The sequence below is a fragment of the Schistocerca gregaria genome, chromosome 9 (genome assembly GCF_023897955.1).
Source record: "Schistocerca gregaria isolate iqSchGreg1 chromosome 9, iqSchGreg1.2, whole genome shotgun sequence".
NCBI classification, from domain to species: domain Eukaryota; kingdom Metazoa; phylum Arthropoda; class Insecta; order Orthoptera; family Acrididae; genus Schistocerca; species Schistocerca gregaria.
Window position 1 is genome coordinate 97,916,101 of NC_064928.1, and position 19,351 is coordinate 97,935,451.

The 19,351-nt window shown below is 43.3% G+C and overlaps 1 protein-coding gene across 9 annotated transcripts in view; it reads right to left on the minus strand.

Annotated features, from left to right (window-relative positions):
* LOC126292237 (uncharacterized) overlaps positions 1-19,351 on the minus strand; it is a 277,635-nt gene that overhangs the window by 178,438 nt on the left and 79,846 nt on the right. For 2 of the 9 annotated variants that reach the window (XM_049986117.1, XM_049986120.1), the window contains exon 2: positions 12,547-12,651. The exons of 6 other annotated variants lie outside the window; for them this stretch is intronic. The gene's annotated coding sequence lies outside the window, so the exon portion shown is untranslated. Of the gene's footprint in view, positions 1-12,546; positions 12,652-19,351 lie in introns of those variants that run through there. One more of the 9 variants, XM_049986116.1, reaches the window with a different exon arrangement.

Consider the following 19,351-nt stretch of genomic DNA (forward strand, 5'->3'; position numbering starts at 1 on the left):
CTTGGAGTGGATCCTGATGCAGTTTGGAATTCCTGTGTGATGGTCTGGATAGAATTTTGCCTATTTACACATTACCACCCTCTTCAACTGTCTGTGCTCAGACGAGGTTTTCCTATCCGGTTTTGTGCTGTACGTATCCCTTCACGTTTCCACTTCACTACCACAGCTGATACAGTGAACCTAAAGATTTTCAAGAGTGAAAATCTCGCGTGCAGACGTATGACGGTTCAAATGGCTCTGAGCACTATGGGACTCAACTGCTGTGGTCATTAGTCCCCTAGAACTTAGACCTACTTAAACCTAACTAACCTAAGGACATCACACACATCCATGCCCGAGGCAGGATTCGAACCTGCCACCGTAGCAGTCGCACGGTTCCGGACTGCGCGCCTAGAACCGCGAGACCACCGCGGCCGGCCATTCTTCTTTCTCACGATGTGTAATGATTACTAAGGTCGCTGATATTGAGTACCTGGCAGCAGCTGGCAGCAGAATGCGGATACTTTTGGTCACATTGTGTTTGTGCATATCGGTATCTCATGACTTGTCACCTCAGTGTAGTGTTCTAGGGTTTAGGTATTTCGGAGCCTCTGATTACTGTACAACTTTGTTTCGGATGTTCGTTCCTGTCATATCCGCGAATACTGAATATCCTGTCTACAAGAGACGTGAAGAAATTCAGAATCAAGACGCGGCAGTGAGGTGAGATAAGTGAAAACGTTGCTGCCTGCCTACTTGCTCCGCTGAACGCCGTGACATTTCTAGCAGAACAACTGGCCAACTTCCTCCCCAGTTTCTTCATAATCTTTGCAGCCGGTAACGGGTATCCCGCCGACGCAGAGATGACGTGCCACATGGAGTCCCACGGAGTACGGCGAGCGTCAGAGAGCTGCCAAGGACGTCAACAGGACAATTAGTCACCCAGTGAATCGGTCAGTTTTAGCTCGTTCAGCTAATTGGGGACGTGTGTGTGTGTGTGTGTGTGTGTGTGTGTGTGTGTGTGTGTGTGTGTGTGTGTGCGTTTTTCCTCATCTCGTGGCCATTATCAATTGGACGCCTGAAAACGCAATCCATTTAAAAGATGTAATCCGACCAGTGTGGAATTACTACCCGGTAGTAAAGAACAGCAGCACGATATGACTCTTACGACAATATGTACCGGGTGATCAAAATGCCAGTATACATTTCAAAACTTAATAAACCACGGAATAATGTAGATACAGAGATAGAAATTGACACACATGCTTGGAATGACATGGGGTTTTATTAGAACAAAAAAAAAGTTCACAAAATGTCCGACAGATGACGCTGGACAGCAAAACGTCAGTGACTGCGCATGACAATCGTGTATAAAAGGAGCTGTAATGAGAGAGAGAATCAGATGCGCCAGCAGTCGCAGCATGTTGACGTTACCTGAAAAGGCGCTTTTAGTGAAGCTGTGTTATCAGAATTGGGAATGTGCTAGTTCAGCGTTACGATCCTATCGCCATAGGAAGGGGATTCGAACGGGTAAAGGTCCGTTGACAAATGCATTTCGAAGTTCGAAGCCACGGGTTGTTTAGACGATAGACCCCGTAGTGGCCGACCGAGCACAAGGCGTAATGCTGCTGAGACAGTTCAGGAAGAAATGGAGACTGTAGCGGGTTCGTCTATGCACGGGGAAGTCAGCGCTCATTCAGTCGCAAGTCGCACCGGCATTCCATTACACTACTGTTTGGTTGGCACTGAGGCGTACCCTCCGATGCTATCCGTACAAAATCCATCGGCCACCTGGCGATTTAGTGAAGCGGAGGGCATTTGCGGTGTGGGCATTTCGTAAGATGGCGGAAGATGACGATTGCTTCAGTAACCTGTTACGGACCGACGAAGCTCATTTCTCGCTCCGAGGATCTGCCAACGACCACAACTGCAGAATTTGGGCTACCGAAAATCCTAGAACTGTCGTGGAGACTCCATTGCACCACGAGATAGTCACGGTATGCAAATGCGTGATTCTGGATTTGTAACTGCTACCATGACGGTTGAGAGGTACGCCAGTATGTTATAGAATCGCATCATCCCCAGCTTGGCTGATAAACACCTGCTGGAACGTACTATGTTTATGCAGGATGGCGCTCCACCCCATATTGCTAGACGCGTGAAAGATCTCTTGCGCGCGTCGTTTGGTGATGATCGTGTGCTCAGCCGCCACTTTCGTCATGCTTGGCCTCCCAGGTCCCCAGACGTCAGGCCGTGCGATTATTGGCTTTGGGGTTACCTGAAGTCGCAAGTGTATCGTGATCGACCGACAGCTCTAGGGATGCCGAAAGACAACATGCGACGCCAACGCCTCACCATAACTCCGGACATGCTTTACAGTGCTGTTCACAACATTATTACTCGACTACAGCTACTGTTGAGGAATGATAGTGGCCATATTGAGCATTTCCTGTAAATAACATCATCTCTGCTTTGTCTTATTTTGTTATGCTAATTATTGGTATTCTGATTAGATGAAGCGCCATCTGTCGGACATTTTTGAACTTTTGTACTTTTTTGTTTCTAATAAAACCTCATGTCATTCCAAGCATGTGTGCCAATTTGTACCTCTCTATCTACATTATTCCGTGATTTATTGGAGTTTTCAAATTTATACTGACTTTCTGATCACCCGGTATATTTTTCATGAAGGAAATTCTATGGCTTGAGGTTCATATAAAACTGCCAACATGCCTCCGACTACCGAAGCACCGATACTGCCGGTTCTAGCCGCTTCAGTCCGGAACCGCGCTGCTTCTACGGTCCCAGGTTCAAACCCTGCCTGGGGCATGGATGTGTGTGATGTCCTTAGGTTAGTTAGGTTTAAGTAGTTCTATGTCTAGGGGACTGAACTTTTGTATTTTCTTGGTTCTAATAAAACTCCATGCCATTCCAACCATATGTGTCAATTTGTACCTCTCTATGTACATTATTCCGTGATTTATTCAGTTTTTAAATTTATACTGACTTTTTGATCACCCGGAACTCTCTATACTACAGCAACAACGCAGAAATACCTACAGTATATCGCAAAACAGCACTATGTCGTAAAGAAACAGCCGAATTACTTGGAACTGTTCCAGACCTATACAATCGGAAAGTAAAAGTTTATGGTCCGGGACCTGTTATGTTCTAATGTTCTTTTTTCCGTCTGGGCGTGTGTAAGACATTCGCGGACTCTGTTATTAATGCCATAAAAGTACACTGGGATGACACGTCGTGGGATAGCGACATGTTCTTACATAGCGGCGGTAGTGTCGCGTACACAAGATATAGAAGGGCAGTGAATTGGCGGAACTGTCATTTGTACTCAGGTGATTCATATGAAAAGGTTTAGGTTTCTGACGTGACTACGGCCGCACGACGGGAATTAACAGACTTTGAACCTTAACGGACAGGATTGATATATGCAGTGCAGAAGATCCAAAAAAAAGAGCAGCGCGTTTCGTCACAGGTTCGTTTTAGTAAGCGCGAAAGCCTCACTGAGATGCTCGGCCAACTGCAGTGGCAGTTTACAATAGAGACGATGTGCATCACGGAGCGGTTAGCAGTGCTCAAGTTCTGAGAACGTCAGTTCCTAGAAGACTCAACTAATATATTGCTGTCTCCTAGCGAGGATAGCGCGGCAAGTGGAAGAGGAGCCAAAACAAGCGAGCACGGCCTCGGGTTATCTGTAGATACTGAACTGTCTCCGAGAAAACGACCGTCCAAGTTTTCCGCGTCATTTAGATGCTATTAGCGGGCGATTGCTCAGTCCAACTGTGCTATCTCCAAAAGAGCAGACGCCGCATTTTAATAACTGTGCAGAACTCTGAGCCGTAATTACAGAACTCCGCTTAGTTGACACCTGGGAGCTCAAGAACGGTTCACTGCCGCGTTTCACTCCTATTACGAAACATCTACATCTACATCTACATCTACATGCATACTCCGCAAGCCATCTGACGGTGTGTGGCGGAGGGTACCGTGAGTACCTCTCTCGGTTCTTCCTTCTATTCTAGTCTCGTATTGTTCGTGGAAAGAAGGATTGTCGGTATGCTTCTGTGTGGGCTCTAATCTCTCTGATTTTATCCTCATGGTCGCTTCGCGAGATATACGTAGGAGAGAGCAATATACTGCTTGACTCCTCGGTGAAGGTATGTTCTCGAAAGCCGGCCGCGGTGGTCTCGCGGTTCTAGGCGCGCAGTCCGGAACCGTGCGACTGCTACGGTCGCAGGTTCGAATCCTGCCTCGGGCATGGATGTGTGTGATGTCCTTAGTTAGGTTTAAGTAGTTCTAAGTTCTAGAGGACTGATGACCACAGCAGTTGAGTCCCATAGTGCTCAGAGCCATTTGAACCATTTTTTTTATGTTCTCGAAACTTCAACAAAAGCCCGTACCGAGCTACTGAGCGTCTCTCCTGCAGAGTCTTCCACTGGAGTTTATCCATCATCTCCGTAACGCTTCCGCGATTACTAAATGATCCTGTAACGAAACGCGCGGCTCTCCGTTGGACCTTCTCTGTCTCTTCTATCAACCCTATCACAGAGGTATTATGCAATACAACGGATATCCCGGTGGACAATGACTTCATGACGGGATTCACACGCAGGCTCAAACCGGTAGAAGCAAACAATCTGTTAACTCAAATTACAGAAGAATAAGTCGCAGACGCTATAACACCAAGCCCGAAAAAGTCTCCTGGGACTGACGGCAACCCGGAGGAGTTTTATCAAACGTTCAGAAGGCAGCTGACTCGCAAATTAGCGTGTATCTGTAATGAACTAATGAATACCTCCAATGGTGTCCCACACGACTTCCTAGACGGAGCCATAGGTCTAAACCCGAACCATCCTGCATGAACTCGGTAACAAACTCCAAGCCCATCATTCTCCTGAACTCTAACTATAAAATATTTGCCCACATCATAAATGAAAGATTAAAATCAGTATTGAAGACAGTCACTGGATCATAACAATCGAGCATAGGAAAAGAAAATAAAGTGCGCCATCGTGTCATTGGACTTTGAGAAAGCGTTCGAGCCGGCCGGAGTGGCCATGGGATTCTAGGCGCTACAGTCTGGAACCGTTAAGTTCGCAGGTTCGAATCCTGCTTCGGGCACGGATGTGTGTGATGTCCTTTGGTTAGTTAGGTTTAAGTAGTTCTCAGTTCTAGCGGACTGATGACCTCAGATGTTAAGTGCCATAGTGCTCAGAGCCATTTGAACCATTTGTGAAAGCGTTCGATACAGTCGATCATGCTTACCTTTTTCACACCATATGTGCTATGAACTTTCCGCACTGTTTTATCAACATTATTGCAAAGCTTCTCCAGAAGTCAACATGCACAATTATGGTAAACGCTCAGTCCAGTGAAAAGTTCGGCGCGACAAGGGTGCCCGATGTCTATGTCACTCTTTGCAACAGCAATCGAGCCATTACTTTTTCGCCTGAGCTGCAACCTCCAAGCACTCACTACACACGCCCTAGGATTGTCTGCATTTATTGTCAAACACAACGACAAGATACAAGAAGCACTCGACATAATAAACAAATATAAACTAGTATCTGGGGCGAAACTGAATAGAAGTAAGTCTGGCATAACACGAATTCTTTACAGACAAATGGAAAAACTGGTAGAAGGCGACCTCGGGGAGAAAACAGATTAAGGAAAGGAAAACCTACGTTTCTAGCATTTTTAGAGGAAGCGTTTGACAATGTTGACTGGAATACTCTCTTTCAAATTCTAAAGGTGGCAGGGGTAAAATACAGGTAGCGAAAGGCTATTTACAATTTGTACAGAAACCAGATGGCAGTCATAAGAGTCGAGGGGCATGAAAGGGAAGCTGCGGTTGGGAAGGGAGTGAGACAGGGTTGTAGCCTCTCCCCGATGCTATTCAATCTGTATATTGAGCAAGCAGTAAAGGAAACAAAAGAAAAATTTGGAGTAGGTATTAAAATTCATGGAGAAGAAGTAAAAACTTTGAGGTTCGCCGATGACATTGTAATTCTGTCAGAGACGGCAAAGGACTTGGAAGAGCAGTTGAACGGAATGGACAGTGTCTTGAAAGGAGGATATAAGATGAACATCAACAAAAGCAAAACGAGGATAATGGAACGTAGTCGAATTAAGTTGGGTGATGCTGAGGGAATTAGATTAGGAAATGAGACACTTAAAGTAGTAAAGGAGTTTTGCTATTTAGGAAGTAAATTAACTGATGATGGTCGAAGTAGAGAGGATATAAAATGTAGACTGGCAATGGCAAGGAAAGCGTTTCTGAAGAAGAGAAATTTGTTAACATCGAGTATAGATTTAAATGTCAGGAAGTCGTTTCTGAAAGTATTTGTATGGAGCGTAGCCATGTATGGAAGTGAAACATGGACGATAACTAGTTTGGACAAGAAGAGAATAGAAGCTTTCGAAATGTGGTGCTGCAAAAGAATGCTGAAGATTAGATGAGTAGATCACATAACTAATGAGGAGTTATTGAATAGGACATGTTCTGGGGCATCAAGGGATCACCAATTTAGTACTGGAGGGTAGCGTGGAGGGTAAAAATCGTAGAGGGAGACCAAGAGATGAATACACTGAACAGACTCAGAAGAATGTGGGCTGCAGTAGGTACTGAGAGATGAAGAAGCTTGCACAGGATAGAGTAGTATGGAGAGCTGCATGAAACCAGTCTCAGGACTGGGGACCACAACAACAACAATGAATATTGGAAGCAGATTAGGAGTTCACATTCATGGACCAATAAAGCAAACTGTCACCATGACATGTCTTGTGATGGAGTACACAAGGAATCTTCGGCAGCCCATCGCAGTTAATTACAGAAGAATCATCAACACCAACTGCTTGTATATGTCAGCACAATCTCCGTACTCTTGATGAGATACAAAGAGTGGCTCTCTTCAACATCTATTTATCCTCTAAATGAAATTACGTGGCGCAAGCCCTGTCAATGCCGAAGGAAGTGGCGAACAGGATTTTGGCTGCTATTGGCCACTTCGTCAGCCACGGCCACATCTTCAAAGTCAAATACCAAACGTTGACTCTACTGTCTGAAAACGGTGGATTGAATCTTACAGATGTGTACAATAAATCACAAGCATTGTGCGTCTGTAAAACATATAAACTGTGGAAGCGGTCAGTCAATAGTGTTGCCGCATTTCTGTTAAATGACATCCCAATAGACGTTCACCACATCCCAAATGAACTTTACCACCACAAATATTTCTTCGTAGAATGTAGGTACATTAGACTGGGAACACCTAAGCAAGATGCCAAAGTCGAGAAAATATACCACAACTTAATGAACTTTCAGACCAAGAACATCACAGAACAAAAACACGTCGGTCACTCTTAGCATGATGTCTGGAGGAACGTACTTACCAACAAAAGTGCGGTCATTGTGGTATTATTTTGTGAATAGGAAATTTCCAACGAACTGCAGACAGCATTCAAATGGCTCTGAGCACTATGCGACATAACTTCTGAGATCATCAGTCGCCTAGAACTTACAACTAATTAAACCTACCTAACCTAAGGACATCACACACATCCATGCCCGAGGCAGGATTCGAACCTGCGACCGTAGCGGTCGCTCGGTTCCAGACTGTAGCGCCTAGAACCGCATGGCCACTACGGCCGGCAAACATGAGACAATTCGGTCTTTGAAAAACACATACGATCAAATGACGAACATCACTCTCTAGTCTAGATTTTGATTACTACTAAAATGTCAAGGAATCTGTAATTAATTTTAGCATGTTTTATTACTTTTAAATCTCAGTTGAAAATTACGTATTACTGTAGAATGTTGTTGTTGTTGTTGTTGTTGTTGTTGTTGTGGACTACAGTCCCGAGACTGGTTTGATGCAGCTGTCCATGTCACTCTATCCTGTGCAAGCTTCTTCATCTCCCAGTACCTACTGCAACCTACGTCCTTCTGAATCTGCTTATTGTATTCATCTCCTGGTGTCCCTCTACGATTTTTACCCTCCACGCTGCCCTCCAGTACTAAATTGGTGATCCCTTGATGCCTCAGAACATGTCCTACCAACCGATCCCTTCTTCTTGTCAAGTTGTGCCACCAACTTCTCTTCTCCCCAATCCTATTAAATACTTCCTCATTAGTTATGCGATCTACCCATCTAATCTTCAGCATTCATCTGTAGCACCACATTTCGAAAGCTTCTATTCTCTTCTTGTCCAAACTATTTATCGTCCATGTTTCACTTCCAAACATGGCTACACTCCATACATATTGTATGTTGCAGTTGTCTTTGTATTCCACATATGCTGTAGTTTCAATAGTTAAGGGTTGGCTTTTAACTTGTATTACTGACCATGTTTAACTTCCCTTGTAGTTCATATTTTACTTTGCTCATTTATTTAATGTAAACTGGTATACAGCCACTGCTTTAATTATAATGATAATGTTAAAATGCAGTACCACCACACTCTCAAACTGTAGGTTCCCACAAACACCTCAATTTTCCTGCATTTACGAATTTCTGTTTATCTTATTGATATTGCTTAAGTTCCTCGTGTATTCTGTATTTACATTGACAACTGTCTCTTCTTTTTTAATTGGTTGTGTATCACTCTCCATGTTTCATACCTCTTGGTGCAGCAATGTCTAGTACTAATTTTATCTTATTTTATTAGTTTTGTTTATTAATAGAAACTGTTATGTAGGAATGCTATTCCTATTTTGTGCTAAGGGTTTTCCTGTCAACTCCATTATTATTTATGTACTGTTCAGTTTTTACTATTTCATTGCAAAGATGTTACTCACTGTATGTTTCTACTTCACTCTAGAGGTATTACTTCTCTTTCAATGCTGTCTGATAACATTTAACTTCTTTGGTCATGATACTCAGTAAATATCTCAAGATGGCCTTGCAAGCCGAAAACCGATTAGCAATAAAAATAATATTGTAGAACAAAAGCAAACTAGTGCTTTTCATTTATTATCCATACATATACTTTTAGAAACGACTTCCTAACACTTAAATCTATACTCGATGTTAACAAATTTCTCGTCTTCAGAAACGCTTTCCTTCCCATTGCCAGTCTACATTTTATATCCTCCCTACTTCGACCATCATCAGTTATTTTGCTCCCCAAATAGTAAAACTCCTTTACTACTTCAAGTGTCTCATTTCCTAATCTAATTCCCTCAGCATCACTCGACTTAATTCGACTACAATCCATTACCCTCGTTTTGCTTTTGTGGATGTTCATCTTATACCCTCCTTTCAAGACACTGTCCATTCCGTTCAACTGCTCTTCCAAGTCCTTTGCTGTTTCTGACAGAATTACCATGTCATCGGCGAACCTCAACGTTTTTATTTCTTCTCCGTTGACTTTAACACCTACTCTGAATTTTTCTTTTGTTTCCTTTACTGCTTGCTCAATATACAGATTGAATAACATCGGGGAGAGGCTACAACCCCGTCTCACTCCCTTCCCAACCACTGCTTCCCTTTCATGTCCCTCGACTCTTATAACTACCATCTGCTTTCTGTACAACGTGTATTTTACCCCTGCCACCTTCAGAATTTGAGAGAGAGATTTCCAGTCAACATTGTCAAAAGCTTTCTCTAAGTCTACAAATGCTAGGAACGTAGGTTTGCCTTTACTTAATCTTTCTTCAAAGATAAGTCGTAGGGTCAGTATTGCCTCACGTGTTCCAACATTTCTACGGAATGTAAACTGATCTTCCCCGAGGTCGGCTTCTAGCAGTTTTTCCATTCGTCTGTAAGAATTCGCGTTAGTATTTTGCAGCTGTGACTTATCTGATAGTTCGGTAATTTTCACATCTGTCAACAACTGCTTTCTTTGGGATTGGAATTATTATATTCTTCTTGAAGTCCGTGGGAATTTCGCCTGTCTCATACATCTTGCTCACCAAATGGAAGAATTTTGTCAGGACTGGCTCTCCCAAGGCCGTCAGTAGTTCTAATGGAATGTTGTCTACTCCCGGGGCCTTGTTTCGACTCAGGTCTTTCAGTGCTCTGTCAAACTCTTCACACAGTACATTATCTCCCATTTCATCTTCATCTACATCCTCTTCCATTTCCATGATATTGTCCTCAAGAAGATAGCCCTTGTATAGACCCTCTATATACTCCTTCCACCTTTCTGCTTTCCCTTCTTTGCTTAGAACTGAGTTTCCATCTGAGCTCTTGATATTGATGCAAGTTGTTCTCTTTTCTCCAAAGGTCTCTTTAATTTTCCTGTAGGTAGTATCTGTCTCACCCCTCGTGAGGTAAGCCTCTACATCCTTACGTTTGTCCTCTAGCCATCTATGCTTAACCATTTTGCACTTCCTGTTGATCTCATTTTGGAGACGTTTTTATTCCTCTTTGCTTGCTTCACTTACTGCATTTTTGTATTTTCTCCTTTCATCAATTAAATTCAGTAGCTCTTCTGTTACCTAAGGATTTCTGCTAGCCCTCGTCTTTTTACCTACTTGATCCTCTGTTGCCTTCACTATTTCACATAATAATTAATTGACCAAATTTGAAATGCTGTCAAAATCTAGTCTATAAGTGGTCCAACTTTACGTCAAGGACTCCACAGAATAATACAAGTATATAAGTCAGAAACTGTATATACGTCGTGAGACATTTCAACTCGTAGCGCGCAAATTATCCGGACTATATTCACCCATTATTTGAGAAAGAGTGCATTTAACGACTTCCAACAAACTTCACACACAATTTCAAATCGTTTCAAAGTTTTTTCGCGCTAAGGTTACCCCTCCCCACCCTTCCCCCACACAATATAATGAAAGGGAAGTAGATAATCACTTAATACATTTCGCTGCTCATGCATCAAAAATTTTGCGCGAAACATAACGTCTTAATTTATTACTCTATTCGCAACACAGACTGCAGACAGTGTCCACAAATAACAATCAATGTCACTGCAAAATTATATCACTGTGCGACACATAGTTCAGGAGATATAATACATAAATAAAACCGTTAACACCTAAGAAGAGAAAGAAAAGAAAACGCGGCTCTTTGGCCCTCTGATAAACGACAGGTCACCGTACTAATTAATGAATCACATCAAAATACGAATACTCAGCTACTACCGCGGAAAGATGAATGATTACAGCAACTTTTGTAGTGCTGTCGTCCTCAGTTGCGAATAATATTATAGTACATACATAATTTTTACATTGTGGACCGCCTAATTACAATTGACTGGAACTATTTTTTGTGCCATACGCGTTTCGTCTTTATTGTTTACAACTATCTTCTGTCGTCTGGAATATCTGCATATTTTTGTTTATACTATTTAGCTTACATTTAGGACGTTGTTACAAGCAGTGCTGGTACTTTCTGCTTTTGTATGGTACAGTAATATTTTAAAGCTCTACTTACAGATTTCATGGTTGTTGATCTACATACTGTAGATCTCCTTTGTTATAGCTGCTCTGCGTCTTAAACATGTCATTTTAAATTTTGTTTTCCGACTTCACAGCTCTAGAACCTGAACGCTTGTTTCGATGTTATTTTTTGTTTGGTATTGAATTTTATTGCCAATTACCGAATGTGTTTTTGTGATACCTCTCTCTCTCTCTCTCTCTCTCTCTCTCTCTCTCTCTCTCTCTCTCTCTCTGTGTGTGTGTGTGTGTGTGTGTGTGTGTGTGTGTGTGTGTGTGTGTGTGTGTGTGATGGTTTTTTTTTTGTTGAATGAGTAGGTGATCATATTTTTCCCCCTAAAACAAATATTAGATGCGCGCGCGCACACACACACACACACACACACACACACACACACACACACACACACACAAATACTACAAAAACACGCTATCGAGCGAGGTGGCGCAACAGTAGCACACTGGACTCACATCCTGATTTAGTTTGTCCGTGATTTCCCTAAATCGCTCCAGGCAAATGTCGGGATGTTCCTTTGAAAGGGCACGGCCGACTTCCTTCCCCGTCCTTCCCTAAACCAAGAGACCGATGACCTCGTTGTCTGGTCTCCCCCCCCCCCCCCCCCAAAAAAAAACCAACCCAACTCAAAAACACAGTCAACAGTAGGAAACAACCCAACCCAAAAACACAGTCGACAGTATGCAACAACATTCAACAGTTGGCAACACCAACCAAAACATGACATTAAAACGAGTGTTCAGTTCCTATGCTGTGAAGTCTGGTAACAAAATTTCAAATGGAGCATATAATAAGCAGAACACTGCCAGCAAAAGAACAAAAACACAACATGTAAACCAACGTCCATGAAATCTCTCAAGTAGAGCTTTAAATTATCACTGCATCATAGAAAAGCAAAAAGTGCCCCAACTGTTTGTATTGTCCTTAATGTAAACTAAATAGTATAAGCAAAAGTATGTAGATATTCTATGCCACTGAAGGTGCCTTGCAAAGAGCAAAGGCGAAACACGTATGGCACGAAAATAGTTTCATTCAGTTGTAATTAGACGGTCCACAAAGGAAAAATTATCAAGACTCCGTCCTGAATAGTTACGTTATAAATTGTCTTGCACCAGTAAACTCCACTTACCCAGCAGAATGCTGAATCTTCAATACGAGTTTCAAACTAAGCGTAAGGTTACCCAGGCACGACAACCACAATTCTTTGCACAGCAGCCAGTAGCTGCATACTGACCTGAAACAGAATAAGAACGAACAATAAGCCTCCAATCAAAATTGAAAAAAACAACAACAAAAAGCAGCTGATAGCATAAGATTTTCATGGCAAAGTTGGACAAAAGCGTTACAACGATTCTTCGTGGTAAATTTCCGATACGATATAAATAAAATGTCGTGTGCTAGTATCAAAGAACGGAAAGAACATACATTGAGAAAACACACACACACACACACACACACACACACACACACACACACACACACACACACACCACTAATGAATTATACGTATTGGGCGGAAATCGGTAGACGTGATGTACAGGTACAAATAAACGACTAGAATTTCGGAAAAATGGATGATTTATTCAGAAGAAAGAGCAAATGAAGTAAGTCCATAAATCGTCGATCGACTTCCGGCAGTCATTCGACCTGGTATTGGTTGACACAGTTGTCGGATGCCCTCCTGATGCATATCGTACCAAATTCTGTCCAACTGGCGTGTTAGAGCGTCAAAGTCCCGAGCTTGTTGGAAGGCCCTGCCCGTAATGCTCCAAACGTTATCAGGTGGGGAGAGATTTGGTGACTGTGCTGGTCACTGTAGGGTTCGCCGATGACATTGTAATTCCGTCAGAGACAGCAAAGGACCTGGAAGAGCAGTTGAACGGAATGGACAGTGTCTTCAAAGGAGGATATATGATGAACACCAACAAATCCAAAACGAGGATAATGGAATGTAGCCAAATTAAGTCTGGTGATGCTGAGGAAATTAGATTAGGAAATGAGACACTTAAAGTAGTAAAGGAGTTTTGCTGTTTGGGGAGCAAAATAACTGATGATGGTCGAAGCAGAGAAGATATAAAATGTAGACTGGCAATGGCAAGAAAGCGTTTCTGAAGAAGAGAAATTTGTTATCATCGAGTATAGATTTAAGTGTCAGGAAGTCGTTTCTGAAAGTATTTGTATGGAGTGTAGTCATGTATGGAAGTGAAACGTGGTCGATAAATAGTTTGGGCAAGAAGAGAACAGAAGCTTTCGAAATGTTGTGCTACAGAAGAATGCTGAAGATTACATGGGTTAATTATATAACTAATGAGGAGGTATTGAATAGGACTGAGGAGGAGTTTGTGGCACAACTTGACAAGAAGAAGGGACTGGTTGCTAGGACATGTTCTGAGGCATCAGGGATCACAAATTTAGCATTGGAGGGCAGTGTGGAGGGTAAAAATCGTAGAGGAAGACCAAGAGATGAATACACTATGCAGATTCAGAAGGATGTAGGTTGCAGTAGGTACTGGGAGATGAAGAAACTTTCACAGGATAGAGTAGCATGGAGAGCTGCATCAAACCAGTCTGAGGACTGAAGACCACAACAACAACAACGAAGGGTTTGACAAGCACAACTCTTGGCGTTTGCGGCCGGTTATTATCTTGCTGAAATGTAAGACCAGGATGACTTGCCATGAAGACAATGGTACCGAAGACGTCAGATTACAAGGGTCCTGCTATAAAATGAAATGCCACACCAGACTATCACTGTTGGTTGTCGGGCTGTATGGCGGGCGATAGTCAGTTGGTATCCCGCAGATGTCCAGGACTTCGCCAAACATGTCTTCGGCGCCGACTCTTCTTGACTGGAGCAGAATTGTCTCCAGTGATGAAACTCTACGAACTGAGCCACGATGACCAGCGACGAAGTGTCTGGACACATGTCGGACAGGGGTGGTATACCAACCTGACTCTCGCACCCATACAACCCGACAACCAGGAGTCATGGTATTCATAGCAGGACCCCTTTGGTTGTCATCTCTACCAGACATACAGCATAGCGGTACGTCCACGCTATTCTACGCAATGTTTGTTACCATTCACGGTAAGCCATCTTGAGCTCTCATTTAAGCACGACAATTTCCACTTACACACACCGAATGTTTCTACAGTTTGTCTTCGTGATTGCCAAACCCGACCTTTGCCAGCAAGGACACGGGAGCTCTCCCCGATCGAGAACGTTTGGGATATTATAGGCAGAGCCCTTCAGCCGGTTGCTCTGGATTCTGACGATCTAACGCGCCAGTTTGACAGCATTCGGCACTATATCCATCAGCAGGGCATCCAACAATTCTGTCAACCAATCCCACGCCGAATCATCTGCCTGCATAAGGGACACGGGTGGACCAACACGTTACTAACTAGCTCAATTTGCGAAGCTCTTTCTCAAGAATAAATCATCCATTTCTTCTGAAACTGTAACTGTTTCTTTGTCTGTACATGTACATGATACCTGCTAATTTCCGTATCATTCGAATAATTCTTTAGGACGCATCTTTTTTTTTCTTTTTTTTTTTTTTAACGTAGAGTGTAACACATTTTGTCTCTAATGTGTGTGGTGGTGAAATTTCGAGTGTGTATATCCAGATGGCAGTATGTGTGAGCCGAAAAACACTGATCGAAGAGGAAACCCTCTTTGGTGATAACTTGGAACAGCAGACAGACAACCTGCTGTGAATAGTCTTCGCCAGATTATGACAATCCGATGAAGATCGGTCGCCACTAAAGCAACATAGCGTAAGGAGGGCTATGCGTGAAGCGTTCAGTGAATTCGAAAGTAAAATTGTATGTACCGACTTGACAGAAAATCCTAGGAAGTTCTGGTCTTACGTTAAGCCATTAAGTGACTCGAAACAGCATATCCAGACACTCCGGGGTGATGATGGCATTGAAACAGGGGACGACGCGCGTAAAGCTGAAATACTAAACACCTTTTTCCAAAGCTGTTTCACAGAGGAAGACCGCACTGCAGTTCCTTCTCTAAATCCTCGCACAAATGAAAAAATGGCTGACATCGAAATAAGTGTCCAAGGAATAGAAAAGCAACTGGAATCACTCAACAGAGGAAAGTCCACTGGACCTGACGGGATACCAATTCGATTCTACACAGAGTACGCGAAAGAACTTGCGCCACTTCTAACAGCCGTCTAGTCTCTAGAGGAACAGAAGGTTCCAAATGATTGGAAAAGAGCACAGATAGTCCCAGTCTTCAAGAAGGGTCATCGAGCAGGTGCGACTTTTAGAACATGTTTTTTGCCCGCGTATCATGTCGTTTCTGGAAAGCCGGAATCTACTCTGTACGATCAACATGGATTCCGGAAACAGCGATCGTGTGAGACCCAACTCGATTTATGTGTTCACGAGACCCAGAAAATATTAGATACAGGCTTCCAGGTACATACTATTATCCTTGACTTCCAGAAGGCTTTCGATACAGTTCCGCACTGTCGCCTGATAAACAAAGTAAGAGCCTACGGAATATCAGACCAGCTGTGTGGCTGGATTGAAGAGTTTTTAGCAAATAGAACACAGCATGTTATTCTCAATGGAAAGACGTCTACAGACGTTAAAGTAACCTCTGGCGTGCCACAGGGGAGTGTTATGGGACCATTGCTTTTCACAATATATATAAATGACCTAGTCGACAGTGTCGGAAGTTCCATGCGGCTTTTCGCTGATGATGGTGTGGTATACAGAGAAGTTGAAGCATTAGAAAATTGAAGCGAAATGCAGGAAGATGTGCAGCGGACAGGCACTTGGTGCAGGGAGTGGCAACTCACCCTTAACATAGACAAATGTAACGTATTTCGCATACACAGAAAGAAGGATCCTTTGTTGTATCATTATTTGATAACGGAACAAACACTGGTAGCAGTTACTTCGGTAAAATATCTGGGAGTATGCGTGCGGAACGATTTGGAGTGGAATGAGCATATAAAATTAATTGTTGGTAAGTCGGGTACCCGGTTGAGATTCATTGGGAGAGTCCTTAGAAAATGTAGTCCATCAACAAAGGAGGTGGCTTACAAAACACTCGTTCGACCTATACTTGAGTATTGCTTATCAGTGTGGGATCTGTACAAGGTTGGGTTGACGGAGGAGATAGAGAAGATCGTTTCGTCACAGTGTTATTTGGTAAGCGTGATAGCGTGACGGAGATGTTTAGCAAACTCGAGTGGCAGACTCTGTAAGAGATGCGCTCTGCATCGCGGTGTAGCTTGCTGTCCAGGTTTCGAGAGGGTGCGTTTCTGGATGAGGTATCGAATATATTGCTTCCGCCTTCAAGGCCGTTATCAAGGCCAGAGGTGGTTGTTCTGGGTACTGATTTCTCACGATCTATTGAAAGGTAGCTACACTGAGTCACAGTGCTAGAGATTGCACCAAAGAGTATTATTCCGCAGCCTCCACTGGCGGTTGTAGTTCAGAGGCTGTCGTGGGCAGAGTGCTGGTTGAGAGGATGTTGTTACACGACAGTAACATCCCTATAATGGACTGGCCTACACAGAGTCCTGACATGAATCCTATAGAACCACCTTGAGATGTTTTGGAACGCTGACTTCATGCCAGGCCACACCGACAGACATCGAGTACCTCTCCTCAGTGCAGCACTCCGTGAAGAATGGGCTGCCATTTCCCCAAGAAACCTTCCAGCACTTGATTGAACGCATGCCTCCGAGAGTGGGAGCTGTCATTAACGCTAAGGGAGGGCCGAAATCATATTGAATTCCAGCATTAGCGATGGAGGGCGAAACGAACTTTTAAGTCACTTTCAGACAGGTGTCCCGATACTTTTGATCACATAGTGTACATCCACGCGCATAGCTCACAGCTGTTACTTTAAATACTCGCAACCATTTTCACACATAAGCAGACACCTGCTGACGTTAAACAACATATTAACTTGCACTGTACATCATTTTGTTTACGATAGAGTCGCATAACACAGTTTTCACACTTTGAAATACAAAATGTTCTTTACTATACGTTCTACATCTAAATACATACTCCCCAAGCCACCACACTGAAAACGGCTGACGGTATCTTGCGCCACTTCTGGCCATTTTCCTTCCGGGTCCATTCGGAAACTGGCCGAGGTATGAACGACGGTCTGTATGCTTCAGTACTTGCCCTGATTTCTCTAGTTTTTATTGTTATTACGCGAGATGTATGTTAGTGACAGTAGCATCGTTAGGCAGTATGTCGCAAATGTCGGTTCGCGAAAAGAACATCTTCCCTCCAAGGATTCAAGTTTTAACCTCGCGAAGTGTCTGTAATAACAGCATATTGACCGAATCTACCGGTAACAAACCCAGCAATACGCCTGTGAATTGTCTTCATGTCTTCCTTTGATAAAATGCACTAACATTACTCAAGAATGTGTTTGCACAACCTTTATAAAAATGAACTACAATTTTCCTACAGCTATTCCAATGAACCATTACCCTTCCCTACTAACGACCTTACGTTTTATTGCACTTTGCAACATTACCACTAGGTACTTAGCCGACATGTCTGTTTCAACCACCACACTACTAATGCTCTAAACGATTATCACGGGATTATTTTTCCTACTCATTTCCTGCATTAACATACGTTGTTTCCACATATACTGTTGACATTAGCTTACACTTTTAATAAAATAGAGTTATCGTCAAGCCGAAGGTTGGTTTGAATACTACTGGCGTTACAGTATACAAGACACTATTGGATAAGGTATCCCTAGCCTCCCTCCAGTCTTTGAACTGACTTACTCAGACCTACAGTTTAACATGGTCTCTAGCCCATAGTGAATCTTAGCAATTTTCTCATTAATATATCGATGCCAGAACTGAAAGAAGTGATAAGAGAAAGAAAAAAATCCTCGAACTCACCAGAAATCTAGCCACATGCCTTCTGAACTACAGACTGGCACTTACACAATGAGTCACCGACGTACGCCAAGGTTATTCAGGGTGACTGTTTCGCATATGTGACGTTAGCCTCCTGAAAATACAATCTGCAGACGGAAATTTTTGTTTGATCAACAATTTAGTCAATATTTTAATTCATAGCTGTTCGTTGCAAGGAATAACATTCGAAAGCCGCCTGGAATGGAGTGACCTGCCCATAGTCCCGACCTGTTGGGATGAGTTAGAAAGTCAACTTCGCTGCACATCCAATATCCAAAACCGTTACCTTTAATGGTGTCGACTCTTGAGGAGAATGGATTCCCACTCCTTCGCAGACATTCAGCCAACTCATTGAGAGTATCACGAGCACCGTTCTAGCCGTCACGAAGGAGGGGCGGGGGGGGGGGGGATGGGAGGGGGTGGAGGACACCCTATATTAACGACCACTGATGTGTGTCCGAACACTTTTGACGCTAGAGTGCACTTGACCGTGCTTTACATCAATCGTAAGCTACTGTTTTTGTACCGCGGTCTGGTGTCCTCTTTGAACTGCAGGTCACCCCAAAACTGTCTGGGTAAGACAGTTCAAACGTCAGATGAATGTCCGCTTATGCAGCTGAGCGGCACGATGGGAGGGGACTGGGTGTTGTCCTCACGTTCGTATCGTGTTAACTGACATTCCGTAAGTGACACGGATGTGCGAACACGTCCCGAAATCCAATAAATTAAAAAAAGGGGTAGACGAAAGTTAGGACTAATCACTTCCCAGTGGGACCACATCTATCTGGATTACAGGGTTCCGCGTTCGATTCCCGACCAGGTTCGAGTTTTTCTCTGCCCAAGGAATGGGTATTTGTGTCATCATCAGCATTTGTGACAGTGGCTAGATTGGATTGTGAAAAAAAATGGACCGTGTAAAAATTGGGACTTTGTATGGGAGCTGATGACCGCCCAGTTGAGCGTCCCACAAACCAAACATCGTCATCTAGCGGAGCACTGTGG